Source organism: Protopterus annectens, chromosome 17.part0 (assembly GCF_019279795.1).
Source record: "Protopterus annectens isolate FY-2018-M chromosome 17.part0, PAN1.0, whole genome shotgun sequence".
Taxonomy (NCBI): Eukaryota; Metazoa; Chordata; order Ceratodontiformes; family Protopteridae; genus Protopterus; species Protopterus annectens.
The window spans coordinates 750,454,352-750,472,835 of NC_056751.1; the positions used below are offsets into that span (position 1 = coordinate 750,454,352).

At 37.5% G+C, this 18,484-nt stretch overlaps 1 protein-coding gene across 2 annotated transcripts in view; it reads right to left on the bottom strand.

Moving 5' to 3' along the window:
• LOC122791295 (SLAM family member 9-like) overlaps positions 1-18,484 on the bottom strand; it is a 569,735-nt gene that overhangs the window by 258,455 nt on the left and 292,796 nt on the right. The gene's annotated exons all lie outside the window — the stretch shown is intronic.

Below are 18,484 nucleotides of genomic sequence, written 5' to 3' on the forward strand. Positions count from 1 at the left end.
ACTATACTGTTGAGAAAAAGCAGTACTCCATGAAACATATACGTAGTCTAAGACTGCTGTAAGTCTGCCTTTTCACTCATTCAGTTTTACTGTTCTGGGAGTCACACTAAACTAACACGTTTTTGTGAAATGAGTGGAAAACGAGAGCATCCAAGTGGCTAAATGAGACCACTGATGATACCCAGTAATAAAGTGCCATATTTCTTTAACTAGATGAAAAATTGTAGTCAAATTCCCACAGTGATATATCATGACCCTCAGAAACAAAATGCACTTAGCTGGGTGTTTCAGTAGTAAAGATACATAAACAGTTTTATTTTCTTCTGATGTAATTTACTGCACATGAGTCTAAACTTCAAAAGGAGTCTAATGACAAAACTTCTATATTCAGGGAATAATAAATGGGATTTTACTGATGGTGTGATGACAACTCAATGAAGAAGTATTTTAGGGCATCATTATACTCAGCATACCGAATTCAAAGTCATCAAAGCACCCGCAAAATAAATATAATGGAAAATGTCTGACTGGCAGCAAAGTCATGTGAACGAAAGGCTCAGAGTCCTTCATTTGAAAGGTTATGTCTATCTCTCACTTTGAGATTTCATTACAAAACCTTTAACTAATAACAAAAATACACCTAAAGCTGCAATTCTTATTTCACAGCTTTAAGTACAATGTATCTCTTAATCTGACTCCACAGTTTTAACCACTTAAAAGCATGGCCTTTTACAACTGAAAAAAAAGTATGGTGAAATATACAGGATTTTTACATCTGATACAATGAAAAATTAGTACACAAATATTATGGAGATTATTTTCTTGTGCAGAGGTGAAGTAATCCCCTGGTAGAAATCAGGCATAGTGCCTGAATGTTGCAACAAAAGCCCTCTGGCAAGTTAGATTTATTAGCCAAATATAACAGGTCATATGTCAATTTCCTGGAGTCTGTTCACAATTAAAAATATCAAGGATTTCTAATAAAATACTTGAGTATAAAGCATAAACGTAATGACACAGAGGAATGTGCTCCTTATGAGATGGCACACTACCTTTGACTATTAAGGAATCATATAAATATAACTGAATATTGTCCTTTAGTGGATACTCTCTCCCCAACAAACCATTTTAGCTATCACTCAGACAAGGTCCTGTAACTGCTGTTTGCTTTCATATGCCTGATGAACCTTTAATATGCGAGTATATTAGCAATGATGATTGGTAAAATTACAGTTTTGATTAAAATAACTTTTCAGGTTGGTACATGGTGCACTGAGACATATTTTTTATCAGATATCACTGTCACACATCACCTGCCACCAAAGAATGCTATCCACATTTTCTGTACTCCTAATTTTTCATTATGAAGAAAACGAAAAATATGACAACTACAGTAATGTATTTCCACTTGCTTTTACAGGCACTCCACCCCATGTTCACTGCCACAAAAATCAAATACAAATAAATAAATAAATGCAAGTATATTGTGCTGTGGGCAGCATGCAGTTACAGTCTGATACTTCTCATTCAGAAAATGCACATTAATGCAAAACATGATGTGCTGTTAATATTTTAAGTGAGTAATTGTTATCAATTGCCCCTGCTCCAGCACTACTTTTGAGTGGCATGCAGCTCCCCACGTAACCTTAGTATCTAAAAATAACAAAAAAAAAAACCTCTATTCCTTTCTCTGTGGGCAGTGTCTACTGATATGTCCAATGTATAATCTGGTTTCCATCTTGAACTGAAAAATAAGCACATATACCTGCAAAGCAAAAGCCATCTCTGAACCCTCATGACTGACCCGACTGACCAGATAAAATAGTTTTAATCAATACACATAGTGAAGCATAACGTTTGTTAATTTTAACTTGTTAATACAGTTTGATTACATTTATATAAATGTAAATGTGCCTATGTCACAAGTGATAATTCGATAAAGGTGTTTAAAAAAATATACACAGTACAGAATGTTCATTAAGAAGTCAGACTGCAGACCCACATCATACCACTCACCTGTCCAGATTTTTGCAGAATGTCCAGATTTTTGCCTTATATTTTTGGTCTGTTTCTCATAAAATCTGTAGATTTCTAGCAAATCTCTGGGATGGTCTGAGGACTGATGTCACCAAATAATGACATTCAGTTTAGTTTTAGACTTTATAGTCTTTATAAAAATGCATGCTAAGACAAATCCTGTTATTCTACCAATTTTCTAAGTTTATAAGAGAAATATTTAAAATGTGTCCCTATTTTTGGGCCTTTGTCCCCACCATTATGTTAGGCTCTGTCCAGATTTCTTGTGCTCAGAAGCTGATAGGTATAACAGCCATGGATATGCCACTTAAAGAATCGTTTGCAGAATAACCAGTGAGGAATATAGGCTATACCAGGCATACTAAACATGTTTTCCCATGTGGCCTTGCTGTTCCAGATTGCTTTGCTAGATGAATAAAATAATTTACACAGCAGTTGTAGAAGAACAGAAAAAAAGGACTGCTCAAGACTGCAGATCACTTTTTTGTGCATGAAGGCTTACTCCTCACTGTAGGGGTGCAGGAGGCAGTTACACATGGCATGTACACCTACTGTTTGGAGAACTGCCAGTTCACCTACATCATGTCTTTAGGAAGTGGAAACATCAACCTAATATGTAAATTTCTTCCCACTTCCTAATAGACATGGTGTAGGTAAGTAGTTTGTGCCATGTGTAACTGAGTGCGTACATGTGTGTGCGTGTGTGCATGAGTGCGTGTATGCGTGAGTGCGTGTGTGCGTGTGTGCGTGTGTGCATGTGTGTGTGTGTGTGTGTGTGTGTGTGTGTGTGTGTGTGTGTGTGTGTGTGTGTGTGTGTGTGTAAGAGAGAAAAGAGACAGAGAGAGTGAGTCATTGGATAGACTAGAATCCTGGAGAATAAATAAATGAATTAATAAAATTATAGTCAGACATTAAATTAGCATTGTGAAAAGTACATAACTATGATACTAGTTGTAAGGATATGTTTTAAAGTAAAATGCCACCCTCACCTACATTTTTAATCTCTTCTCAACACATTATGGTTTAGTTGCCAGAAAATTGCCTTTATTTTATTAAGCTTTTATTTTCTGTTCTTGGAATGAAAGGAAACCCGAAACTCACGCATTTATTTAGGCTTAATTTATCTGCAAACTTTTTGCAAAGGGATTTGCCTCTTCCTGCATGACATACCTCTGACATATGGGAATTTGCAGTGATTTTTTTCCGTCAGATACCATCTGCAGTCTTGCATAGACTTTCCTCCTTCTCAACCTTGCTGATGTCAGCAGCTATTAAATATTTGCAATTTGTGGTTGTACTTTTTTACTGCTTTTGTTGCAGAGAGCAAGACTAACATTATTGGTGCTATAGCTGATGGAATTTATTGTATACTAATCCACATTTTGGAGTTATTTGTTTCTGTAACTGTCTTAGTTTTATAGAAACTATTGTTTGAGTCATGCACATCACAGATAACTACTGATTCTGTCTTGCTCGAGGATTATGATTTCGATGAAGTGTAATATTACTACAAGACAACAAATCAAAAGGTAGTAATAGAACACGTGTAAGGAAACGTAATGCATAAAGACATCTGTGCCCCATTTCTAAAACAAATCTCTGTACAAATTCAAGAAGAGAAGGTTGTGCCCCTTTGTACGGTGCTGCACAAGGTCAAAGTAACACCAGCTGTAAAATACTTTTGAGAAAATACATCACACTTCTGATTATACACCACCATTTTCCAACATTTAGGATAAACACGCAGATATGCGCACATATGGACACACTCATGAGTACACACACACACACACCTCTTCCTACTTCAAGCACTATGAAATAGCAGACCAAGTTCACTGAAGTGTCAGTTAATATCCTCTGGCTTATTGTGATAGCTCTGACATATCTGTAAGAGTGTACGACTATGTGTGTGTGTGTGTGTGTGTGTGTGTGTGTGTGTGTGTGTGTGTGTGTGTGTGTGTGTGTGTGTTTGTGAGTGTGTGTGTGTGTTTGTGAGTGTGTGTGTGTGTGCGTGTGTGCGTGTGCGTGTGCGTGTGCGTGTGTGTGTGTGTGTGTGTGTGTGTGTGTGTGTGTGTGTGTGCACACTGGGGGAGTGACTGTTGATACCTGAAGTACTACAAAATACCACAAAGCTTTAGAAGGCAATGATGTGCCTGACTTTGTGCAGTGGACATGTACATTTTAGAAGAAGGTCTAAGTTCATTGAATTAGCTGCCTGATAACAGTGGTAGTAAAAAATAAAAATGATTTAGAATGAATGCCAGTTGTTGTCACATTACTAGTAGCAACTAACCACAAATGGAAATGTACACATTGTACTGCACAAAATTATGAAGTTTAGCATGTGTAGCATGAGGCAGCAGTAGGTGACAGTGAGATACAGATGTGATGTAATACCTTTAATTCAACCAGTACAGGCTTTGCAATTACTGAAGCCTTTGGACTAGCACAACCCCTTCCTTTGTGAGTAATTAAGTTATTGATGTCAGATACAATGTTTAAATATCGACCACTTGGGTCTATATTATATTAGCGAATGCACTGAACTGCAAACGCTATATAATTGACCCACAATCCCTGAAAATCCAAAATGTCAAACACACGGATCAGTGATTTTTTTCCACAGGGAAAAAAAAAATCGCTGATCCGTAAAAAAAAAAAAATCCAAACACAAAATAAAGTGGGAGGCTTTCCCCCCCAACCCCCCCCCCTACTTAAATATATTAACTCTGACATCACACCACAGTGGAGGAAATGGCAAAGTCCCGAAAACAGCCCAGTGATTTTTTTTTTCCCTAGGAAAAAATCGCTGTTCTGTGCTTTCGGAATTTTGCCATTTCGCATAATGATGTTCAATGAAAGAGCTTTCACAATTTAATGCATTTGCTAAAATAATAGGAACCCAACCACTTGTGCCTAGAAAGGAAAGTATATCAGTTCTGCCTTAATGGCTTAGAAAAAACACTTGAAAAATGCCAGCATGGAAAGACCGTATGTAGCTCATATGCTTAGCATGGCAACCAGAGTATTAAGTGGTGACAGTGGATTTGGCAGCATGTTTACTCACACTGATAACAGTGAACATTAGTAATATTAGCTCTGCATATCATTTTACATCAGATGAGTGCAGAATTAATTTACTGATAGCACACTGGGCAGTAGTAGCAAAGGGCAAAACATATGAAGATTGACAGCAGAATGTAGTTACAATGAAATGAGAATTCCATGGTGGGTGTAACCTGTAGTACTCAATTATAGAAAAGCGGCATGGTCATATACTGTTGTACAGCTACTACCTTAAGTAACATATCTTCAGTGTCACTCGTCTGCTCAGGATAAAACAGACAACATTTGTGGGTTCTGTTCAAGCAGCTTTATGATGTACAAACACATCAGGACTGAGGCTTAGTAACTTTAACTTAGATAAACTTATAAACAAACTGACTACCTCTCTCTCATACATGCACACTCTCTGGCTGCACTCTCAGAATGGCACTGAAACTAGCACATGCTTGCTATTTATATGCATGTGCTGTCCTTGGAACTGCTTCTTAAAGGTACAGGGCACACACACACACACACACACACACACACACACACACACACACACACACACACACACACTATTCTACATCCTCCCTCTTTGAGAAACGAGTCGTGCATTATTGACAACATTAACTGACATACAATTGATACAAAATAATTCTTTGACATGCAATTATACAGAACTAAATACATATAGACAATTATGCCCAGGTTGCTGTGCATTTCACAATAGCTCTGGAAGTACGAACAAATCGTGTGACATAGAAATTAGAACTAGGTCTAGCAACTGGGACAGTCTCTGCTGAATGTTCAGCTTTGGGGACATTAGGAACATCATCATTAATGGAGTAGAAGTTAAGACACGTACTGCAACAGGAACATTGTCCAGATTGCTCTGAGATCTGGAGTCTGTATCACAGGAACAATGCTGCGATATCGATTCTGATACAGGCAGAAGATGTCTGTGATTTTCCCTGTACTCCACACCCTCAGATTCTACGAAGTACATATACCTGTTACTTGACAAATCAGGTCAAAACCTTTCGCCATTTGTATCCTCACTGTCTCTCCTTCTTTGAATGAAGGAAGAAATCTGCTTGATTTATCATAGCTGGACTTCTGGAAATAACACTTTCTGAATAGTTGGGCTTTGATTGCTCTGTTGTTTTTAGCTTTAGGCCTCAACAAACTGGAACTGATAGGCAAGGTTGTTCTGGTTTGCCTAGACAGAAGTCTCTGAGCAGGTGAGCCAAATATATCGTCACGGGGTAAGTTTCTGAGACAGTAAATTCAAAAAGACATCGATATTATCATGCTTTGACTTCTCTAGTAATTGCTTTGCACTCTGCACTGCACGTTCAGCCAGTCCTGTGGGTATTCAGGACTACTAGTAAAATGTACAACGTCCCATTCTTTTGCAACTTTATGAAACAACTGACTGGTTGCTACAGATCACCCACCATGCCCCAAGATTCTCACTACACCTTTCTAAACATACTGGAAAATATTAAGATACAACTAAACACCCTAATACTGGGTGATTTTAACTACCCTGCCATTAACTGGGAAAACTACTCATGTACCAACACCTTTGCCCAAAGGTTCTTGGAATTCATAAATTCCAACGCACTGGATCAGCTAATCCATAGTCCCACCAGGGGCTCCAGTATCCTAGACCTGGTCATTACCAACATGGTAAATCGATGCTCCACACCTATGGTCACCCCCTCGTTAGTCAGGTCTGACCGTAAGCTAATCACCCTTAACATCCACATCCCTCTCCCACCCCCCAGTAAGGAAACCTCCGTAAAAAACTTCTCCAAAGCCAACTTCATGCTACTCAAGTCAGAAGTGACAAACTTCATGACACCCATGCAGATGGGAACTGAAAGTTCGACTGCTGAATCCTACACTAAGGCACTGTATGAGCACATCCACTCATGCATGAATCGTGCCATCCCAAATAGAACCAAGATGCTCTCCTCCAAAAAAAGGAAGCCAATCTGGTGGTCCTCTGCCATAAACAAACTTTACAACAAAAGGAAGAAACTGTTGCAGAAAAGATGAAAATCCCAGGATGCAAAAAACTCCCTTACCAGCCTCAGTAAGAAGCTGAAATCCCTCATAAAATCCTCCAAAGCTAGTTACGAAAATAAAATTGCCAAAGATTCCAAAGACAACCACAAGGCATTCTATAACTATGTCAAGAATCTAAATGGCAATGCTCAGATCTGCTCTGAGCTAAAACAGAATGGCATTAAATATACTGACCCCAAGGATATTGCCAATATCCTGGCACATCGATTCAGTGCCAATTTCACCCCCCTTTCACACCCTAAGCGGCCCATCTCAATACCGGAAGATTGCCAAATTACGGTAATAATGGCCACACAGGTAAAAAACACACTCTCCAAATCTAAGAATACAGCATCCATGGGACCAGATGACATCCCGGACTGTGTACTACATGAACTATACCATGAACTGGCACCTCACCTAAGTGTCATGTTTAATCATAGCCTCACCTCAGGTTTTGTGCCCACTGAGTGGCGCAGAGCTACAGTTATCCCACTCCACAAGGGGGGATCCACCTTGGATCCCGGAAACTACCATCCCATCAGTCTGACGAGCCTTATCTGCAAGGCCATGGAACTTATAAACAAAGACATTGGCAACCTTCAAATACTGGACCTCACCCAGTTTGGGTTCATGAAGGGCCGATCTTGTCTCCTGAACCTGATTGACTTCTTCGAATCAGTCTCTAGAGCCATGGACAAGGGTAAGGTGGTCCACACAGTCTATCTAGACCTTGCCAAGGCCTTTGACACCATCCCCCACTTTGGAACCATAGATAAACTTACTAAGCTGGGCATTAATCCCTGCATCACCCAATGGGTTGCCAACTGGCTTACTGACAGAACCCACACTGTAAAAGTAGCCGACTCCAAATCCAGCACCAGACAAGTGACAAGTGGAGTACCTCAGGGTTCACTCCAGGGACCGTTCTTGTTTGGCATCTACTTCTCTGAAGTACAGGCCAACACTAAGGGACTCTGGCTAACAAAGTTTGCAGATGACTGCAAACTGGGAGCCATTATTGAATTCCCAAATGATGTGGATACTCTACAAAAGGGCCTTACAGAAACAGATGCTTGGTGTCAGAGCCATGGGCTCAAGCTCAATGCCAAGAAATGTATAGTTATCCCCTTTGGGTAAAAACATGTACCCGTGAATTACCACATAGGTGGCAGTACACTAAGCACTGAAAGTGTGATAAGAGACTTAGGGACACAGGTGGACAGTGGTCTCACCTTTGATAACCACATCGCCACAACAGTCAGGAAATCCTTCTATGTGGCACACCTCATCACTAAGGGCTTTTCATCCAGAAAAAAGGAGGTCACTGTCCCACTATACTCATCCCTCATTAGACCCATTATAGAATACAACGCCCAATTTGGTATGTACCTCTCAAGACATCTGCAACAACTGGAAAGGCCGCAGAAATACCTCACTAAAAGAATCACAGGTCTAAAGCAGATGCCCTACGCTGACCGCCTTAAAAAACTCCAGCTATACTCTGTCGCATATTGTCTACTCAAAAGCGATCTCTGCTTAACATACAAAGCCATGTCAAACCCAGAGCTGCTGGACATGCTACACTTAAAGAAATCCCAATCCCTCAGAGCCACACGCTCCAGGGATCTAAACCTTGTCATCACAATAAACAAAACATGCAGGAGGGGTAGGTTCCTGACACAGAGACTCCCCAGACTCTGGAATAGACTGCCCATACATGTCAAGCAGAGTGCCTCTTTAGCCCGCTTCAAAAGGAACCTTGACAATTGGATGGGAGAAAGGAAATTCACCCCGGGGATCATGTCAGTCGCCCTGCTAGACAGGGGTCCAGGGAAGTAAATAGTGTGGGAAGAAATAGCCAGGGAATTGTTATGGCTAGGCTTGTATAGGCACTAGGGCTGATAGCCTAGTACCAGAATATGAACCTATGAACCTACCATTGTCAGAGATAAGCTTCTGTGGACTCCCATGGGCTGAGAAATAACATTTCAACTTGGTGATAGCAGCTGATGTTGGGTTAGGTAGTAAATCGATCTCAAACCAGTTCGAATAAGAGTCTGCCAACACTAAGTAATGGTGTTTGTTCCACTTGAATATATCAGTGCCTACGGTTGACCAAGGTAGTTCAGGAACTTGACTTAGCCGAAGTGGTTCTTTTTGCAAATGCAGTTTAGTACTGTTGCATACTGAACAAGAAAAAAGTACTTTATTAATGTATTTTGCTAAAGAAGGCCAAAATACTAATTCTCTTGCTCTTCTCTTAGCGGATGCGGATTCTGGATGACAACAATGCAAAACCTGGATATATTCCTGTTGTAAGGAAGCAGGAACAACAATTTTAGGACCTTTGAAAATAATACCATCTTCCATCAACATTTGATCTCTGTAAGGAAAATAAGTTCGTAGTTCAGGTGGTACACTAGATTTCTTCCACAGACATCCAACATGAATGAAGCAGTTGAGCTTTTGCAAAACTGGATCAGTCTTTGTATGATCTCTCAGCTCATCAAGTCTCTTGGTAAAAAAATTACGCACTTCCATGACATCCAGTCAAAATTCTCTGCATCAAGCTGTTCTGTTGTATTTCTGGGTGATCTAGATAAGGTATCAGCCAGATAAAGGAGTCTGCCTTTTGTGTAGACCATTTGAAGTTGTACTTTTGCAATTTGAGCATCATTCTTTGTAATCTCACTGGAGCTGAATGCATAGGATTCTTTAGAATAGTAACCAGAGGTTGGTTATCAGTTTCAATCTGAATTGCTCAACCATAAATATAATTATGAGACTTTGAACATGCAAATACTACTGCCAAAAGCTCTTTCTCAATCTGAGCATATTGCATTTCAGTTTGTGTAAGAGATCCAGATGCATAGGCTACTGGTCTGTCTTCTTAAAGAATAACTGTGCCAAGACCAAACTTTGAAGCATCACAGGAAGGAGTTGCTGGTTTACTGACATCATAGTGTCTTAATGTAAGTGGGGTGGTAATTTTCTGCCTAAGGTCCTCAAATGCTCTCTGGTGCTGTTCCAACCAAATCCATGTAACATTTGTGCACATCAGCTCTCTCAAAGGCTCTGTAAACTCACTGAAGCCTGCTATAAACTTGCCTAAATAGTTGACCATACCAAGAAAACATTGTAGAACTTGTACATTATCTGGTGCTGGCACCTCAAGAATGACTGCTTGCTTGGTTGGGTCTGGTCTCAAGCCAATACATGTAAATAAATGACCTACGTATGTAACTTCTGGTGGTCTGAATTTGCACTTCAGAGGACTGAGCTTCATGTTCACTTCACATGCTCTGTCTAGAACCTAAGGTTTCTGTCATGCTCTGCTTCATCATTGCCTTCGACCAATAAATCGTCTACTATTATGGCACAAGGATAACCTAAAATAATTTGCTCCATTCCACACTGAACGACTTCACTTGCAGAATTTATTACACATGGCATCCTGAGGAACCTATATCTTCCAAATAGGGTACTGAATGTAGTCAGTAGTGAAGATTTGCGATCAAGCATCACTTGCCAAAATGAACTTTTTGCATCCAAGACAGAAAAAACAGTGGCATTTAGTATTAGGGCTTGACTTTGTTGACTGCACTCATAGAATGATGTGATCTCTTTAATGCTTTGTTCAAATCTCTTGGGTCAATACATATTCTGATTTTGTCTGAGCCTTTTTTGTGAGCTGACACCAGTTCAGTAGGTTCTGTAACTGGACAAATTACACCTTGCTACACCATTTTATCCAACTGAGCTTTGACTTTATTCTGCATAGCTATCAGAACTTTTCTTGCTGGTCTGACCACTGGACTGACCTCTGGGTCGAATTTCATAGAATACTCAACTGTAAGTTTGCCTAGTTTGTCATCGAAAACATCGGCATACTCTGAAAAAAATAGCATCAGTGAAACTGGAACTGGGACATGTGCTTATATGATGAACTTCTCTGGTAAAAGAAAGCAGATTCATTCTCAAACTGTCTCTGAGACCCAATAATGACTGCACAAGTCTTCAATCTACATGGAATAATAAGCTATAACAGTTCTTGGCCACATAAAATGAAAGCACTACTGAACCTTCAGTTTGAATTTCTTCACCTCCATAAGCAACAAGTTTCATACAACTGGCCACATTAAGTTGCTCACCAACTCTCACCTTAGCAAAAGTATTTGCTGACATAACATTACACTTTGAACCAGTGTCTAGTTTGAGCTCGGTGGATTTACCATTGCTCTGGACAGTACAAAATACTTAATTCTTTGCCAATAAATCTACTGTATCAATCTTTTCACCAATTACTGATACACCATCTACATAGAAAGTAGGGTTGCAGCTTTCTTTATGATCAATTTGATTTTTAAGCGACCCTTCTTTATAACTGCATGAGATTTACTTGATTTGCAAAACTTTTGAAAATGGTTCCATTTTTTACACTTGTGGCATTGCTGACCAAATGCTAAGCACTTTTTTCTTTTAGACTCATGACTGGCACCACAACTGTGACAGTTAACAATAAAGCTTGATTTGGGTTTTGCTGACTCACCCTTGTACTGCACTGAGCATGTCCTTTTAACTGAACTTGTCTTAGAACTTGGCAAACAACCAATTTATATATATATATATATATATATATATATATACAACAAAAACATCCAGAATCCAAAAAACAAAATTTATTAAAACCTCTAGCACCTCGGCAACACTGCCTTCACAGGAGTCAAAAAACAAAGCACATAAATATGCCTTAGATACATTACTAAAACTGATTAATTACCTTCATTAAACAATTAACCCTTTTGCCCTCATGTATGCCAACATTATGATGGGATTATTTGAAGTAGGAACAAAACACAATGCTATGCACATAGGGTATGCACGGCCCGAATATACCAAATCAGCAACAATTGGCCAGCATAATGTGAACCTAGGCAGTGGAAATAAAAAGACACCCAAAAAAAACTAAATGAAGTACATAACTTTTTATTTGCAAACCGGTTTCGGCTAAAACGCCTTCATCAGTGAAAAAAGTCTATGTTACATGTCATAAATCACATAAATATTTATATGCAACCCCAACCAATGGAAACATAGTATGTTCCCACTCCTAGTCCTGATTACATATACAATGAGATAAACAAAAAATAAGTAATAAAAATGTTCTAAGCAAAAACAAGGCAAGAAGATAATTCCTAAAAAATGATATCATAGTAATTATATACACAAAATGTATATGTATATAAAAATACATATCTTATTGGTAATAAGAATAAAAGTCAAAACAGGAATGAAAAATCTGAGATGTAGGCATCCCTAATGTCTGAGGTTTAACAAAGTGCATACCAAAGGTACTGGAAAATACATATTGGTAGAAACAAAGTATAATATAGCCAACATAATTATAACTTAAATGATTACAGGTAATGTTGTATCCCTGAGTATGAACAAAAGTAATATAAAAATGCAAGTGTAAGAAATCCAAATAACCGACAATGATACACAGATAGATAACAAAAATTGGAAACCAGAATGTAAGTAAAAAATTATCATTGCAAAAAACAGTGAATAAAACAAGTACATATATTAAATAAGAAATATCTAACAAACCATATCTCAAGATAAGAGTGTTATGGTATAGATATGCATAATGTTATGCGACAAAATCATAGTCCACAAATATAAAGAAGCTTGACATAATCATACGAATAACATAAATGAATATATAAATGAGGCACGGCACTGAGCCCCATAAACTGAAAGACATTGTGAGAAAAAAATTTTGAAAACATTTTTTTACAAATGGTCATTTAAGCCTGGGGGAAATAATTCCCCCAAGGTAATAATCCAATATTTCTCCTTATGGTTGAGAATACTGTGCCATCCTTGTGAGTTGGTCCTATCTCCAATGATTTTGTCGATAATCATAAATCTAAACTGAGCATCATGATGTTTCAGAATATGTCTATAAAGAGCATTGGTTTCTTTTTTGTTTTTGATATCACTCTTGTGTTCATTCATACGGATTCCAAGGGACCAGAAGGTTTGTCCAACATAAAAAGCTGAACATTGGCAGGTAACCAAATAGACCACCCAGCTACTGCTACAGTTACCTAAAACTTTGGATTCATACACTCTGCTAGTATTCCTACTGGTAAATTGTTTAAGTTTACTAACCTGTTTGCAAGACCCACAGTGACCACAGGGGAAAGTGCCCAACAATTCATCTCCAGACATGGTCATTTGTTTGTATATGGCTCCCCCACTTTCTTTGTTCTTAAAGTGAGAGAACAAAGAACCCAGTGTTTTACCACGTCTATATGTAAAGTGACACTGTGGGCCAAAAAGTTGTCTGAGCTGGTCATTAGCCAAAAGAATGTTCCAATGTATGTTGATTATACTTCTAATAGCATTATGATTTCTACCATAAGTGGTAACAAACCTGATGGTTGATTTGGATGGATTGGTATCCCGTGCTTTGTATTGTAATAATGTGTTCCTATCTGCCTTGGTAGACCATTCACATGCCCTAACAATATCCTGATGTTTGTAACCTCTGTCTACAAATCTATTGTATAGATCTAAACTGGCTCGTTCATAATCTTGTTGTGTTGAATTTATGCGTTTGATATGTCCTTTTAACTTCACTTGTCTTAGAACTTGGTAAACAACCAATTGAAAAAAAAAAAAAAAAAAAAAAAATATATATATATATATATATATATATATGTGTGTATATATATATATATATATATATATATATATATATATATATATATATATATATATATATATATATATATATATGCAACAAAAACATCCAGAATCCAAAAAAACAAAATTTATTAAAACCTCTAGCACCTCGGCAACACTGCCTTCACAGGAGTCAAAAAACAAAGCACATAAATATGCCTTATATACATTACTAAAACTGATTAATTACCTTCATTAAACAATTAACCCTTTTGCCCTCATGTATGCCAACATTATGATGGGATTATTTGAAATAGATTATTTAATGGGCATCCTTTTGTAAAATAGCATGTAGTTGCATATTATTGATATATAGATGATTTAATTTTTATCTGTCGGGGTGGCAGGAGAAAATTCAAGATTTTGTGGTAGATTTACATAAGAATTGATTTAGTTTAAAATTTGATAGTCTTCAATATGGTAATGAAATGACATTTTTGGATTTATGTTTAGAAGGGGGTATTAATGGCAGAAATCATACAAGAATTAATAGAAAGTTAGGGGATACTGTTCAGTTCTTGGATGCTAGTAGCTGCCATCCCCCACATCTACCTAAGGCATTGCCATATGGGGAAATGCTACATGTTAAAAGACTGTGTAATAATAGCATTAAACAGGAATGGGAGCGGACTAGAATAACCCAAATGTTTATTGATAGAGGTTACAATAAAGATTGGGCTTTGACTCTTTACAATGGGTCAAGGACTTGGATGCTGAACTTGTAAATTGCATATGCATATAATAATGCATGAACTGTGAGTAGGCTGAATAAGAAAGAACAAAAAAATATATGTGGTTATGACATACAATTTGTTGGCAGAACAGATTGTGGATATTATTAAATATTACTGGAGCTTTTTGTTTAAATATAAGAAATTCCATACCACATTGTGTAAGAATCTTTTATTTTTTTCTAGGGGAAGAAGCATCCAAGATATCATAGTGCACAGTAAATTTAAGGTTCCTGAGAGTAATATATGTATGAATCCTATATTACTAGGCACCTTTCCATGTGGTAAATGTATTAGTTGTAAGTTTATAGTTAGAACTTTTGATCAAATAAATGGTATGTATTTTCGGACAAAAGGTATTTTGGGGTGTGATACTATTTCTGTTGTATACATTTTGATGTGTTCTTGCAATATGTTTTATATTGGAGAAAGCAAGAGGCCTTTTAAGTCTAGGTTACAAGAGCATGTGGGAGGCATTAGGAATGGTAGACCAAAAAGCCCTCTTGCTATGCATTTTAAATTATGTCATGATGATAATCCAGAGGGGCTTCAGGGTACTGTTTTAGAACTGGTTGTTTCATGGGGGATATATGTGGATATTAAGAAAAAAACTTCTATATAAGGAAGCTTTCTATATACTTAAATATGGTACGCTGACCCCCTACTGGTATAAATAAATATACAGTGACGATTGGAAAATTTGCCCTTTCCTCACTGTAGTGCGATCTCAGAGTTAGTATATACATTTTTAGGGGGGGGGGGGGGCACAGCCCCCCAGAAAATCAACATTTTTGGCATTTTTGGTTTAAAAGCCATTCAATGCCATTGTATAGACCCTATATATATATATATATATATATATATATATATATATATATATATATATATATATATATATATATATATATATATATATATATATATATATATATATATATATATATAGTGTTAGAACTTGCTGGAAGACTACGGGTTTTACCTGCCACACCTGCAGGGGTTACAGCTGCCTTGTGCTTAGACCTGTTTCTGATAGCCATGTATTGCATGCTGTCTACCTTTGCTCTGAAGCCTGCTGAAACCACGCACTTATCACTTGCAAGCATACTTGTGTGTCTTTCTGTAACGTCATGGATTTGACAAATCTCGATAGCTTTTCTCAGCATTAAATCACTGTCACTAAGCAAAATCTTTCTTACTGCAGGACTATTAATACCACAAACAAGCCTGTCCTTTATTATCTCATCTTTCAAATCACCAAAACTGCATGTTTTAGCTTTGTTCCTCAGGTCAATAATATAAGTTGCAAAAGTTTCTCCTGGCCTTTGATCTCTTTTCTAAAATAAATGCCTTTCTAATGTAGCATTTGTCTTGGGGTTGCACATTTCTCTAAGTTCACGTTTCAAACACTTGGGGGTTCTCCCTTGATTCAGCCTGTACAACGTGACAGTTTTTCTGTTCTTCATATACTCTCGGTGCGTGCACAAATGAATGCTGTCTTTCTATGGCCTTGGACTCCGCTAGGTTTAACAAAATGAATGCCCTGGTACATGCATCTTTGTCAGAATAAGCTGCTTGTATAAAAATATCATACCGTTGCTCAAATATTCTCCAGTTCTCTGCAATATTCTGATCAAATACAAGTGGACCTGGTCTGCGAAATGCATCTGCAATATTAACACATCAGTGAAGGCTTTTGCAAGTATGAGCGAACACATGCACATATACATATGCCAGAAATTTATGCCAGTACTTGTAACTATGCCCAACAGCACAACAAGCCTCTGAATAACTGTACTTTGTGAAATAGGTCTCCTAGGCACAAGAATACTCTTGAAATCACTGTACTTTGAGAAATCACCTCTTATCAGTGTAAGAAACATTTCAAAATAACTGCACTGTGTGAATAAACAGTACACAGCACACTGAAACTTTCCCAAAATGGTTGTACTTTGTTAAATAACTCTGTACAGTGCAAGAAACACTCTGTACTGGTGGCATTCTGTGAATTGACAAACCCAGCACAAGAAACTTTTCAAAATGGACATATTTTGATTGTACTTCACAAAACAGTTGCACTTTGCACACAGTAAACTCATTGGAATAAATGTATATTAATAAGCATACACTGTAAGCACTTTTACACACTTTAATATACTTCAAATAACTCTAGTTATGCCTTGAATAGCTTCAATCAATGCTAAATAGTTGTTTATGCCACAACACAGTAATCTGCCAAAAAACATGCAGTCGCCTTACTTTATTTATGCTTAATGTGTCCTTTTTGCCCTTTATTATATTCGTTTTGCTCGTTTAATCTCTTTTCACGCCCATTTATACTTTGGTTTGTGCTCGTTTTACTCTGAACATGCTCGATTTGCAATTCTGAGGTAATTCCAAACCCCCTATGTGTTTTTCTGATAATCGTTTTATCAAATATCTTAATTTTGAACATTTTGTTTAATTAATAAACTTTTTGCGCCTCTCTTTGCTCAATAATGTGTTCTGTGCCCTTGTAATGCTCCATTTTATCTTTTTAATAAAATAAATTGTTTGTGCAAGTTTTCATTACCTTTAGTATGATTGTGGCCCTTTTTTTGCACTCGGTTCCCTTAGTTTACCTTCCCTGTTAAATCTGCACCTCCTAATTCTGAAAAGGAGTCACTGGAATCCTGGTTCTGACACCATGTCGCTCATCAGGTCAGGATAAAACAGACGGACATTTGTGGGTTCTGTTCAGTCAGTTTTATTATGTACAAACACATCAGGATTGAGACTTAATATCTTTAACTTACATAAATTTATATACAAACTATCACATTCATGCATGTTCACACCCTGACTGCACTCTCAAAATGGCACAGAAGCTAGCACATGCTTGTTATTTATATGTACATACTGTCCTTGGAAATGCTTCTTAAAGGTACAACACACACACACACACACACACACACACACACACACACACACACACACACACACACACACACACACACACACACACTATTCTGCATTCAGTGACTGAAAAAAGCAATATAATTCCCAAACAAATGAAAATGCAATGAAACGCTATGCATCTATTTCCCAAACACATTGCATATGGCGAAGCTACAACAACCACACAGAAACCCACTGTCACATGTGCTGCTAAGAGAGAAACCAAACTTAATATGAAAGCAATACTTGGACACAACACATAATACTGACACAAAAGAGTAAAAGGATAAGAGCAGGTTCATTTTGTGAAATGGGAATGTGATTATGCATGCCTTAGGAATGTGATTATGCATGCCTTAGGAATGTGATTATGCATGTCTTCAATTCACTGTACCATAACACTCACACTTGTGGCTTCAATGCAAATGTACAGACTATTTTTTCCAAGTAGTACTTGTCATGCTCCATGATTAAGATTTTGCTAAATATGTTAGAACATGATAATTTAACAAATTACTAGGGAAACAGTACAGTAACAGAAACACAATGCAAAAAGACATCCGTGTCCAATAATAATACAAATTCAGGAATAGAAGGTTGGCCCTGTTTGATGCAGAACTACAGGGTAGTGCAAAGAACATGTCAGCAATTATAAAATGAAAATAATTTGCAAAAAATATCGCACATTTCTATTTCTACGATATTCAGGAGAAAAATATAGATGTTCCCACTGCAATCACTGAGGAACAGTAAAATTATTTTGCATGTCCCTTGTTTTCAAAGTAGCAACTGCCAGATACACATGATCCAACAAAGCTGTTTCACTATAGTGACAGTTTTGACACCCTAGAAAGTGTGTATGTGTGTATGGGGTCTATAAATACCTGCAGGACTGCTAATTGACA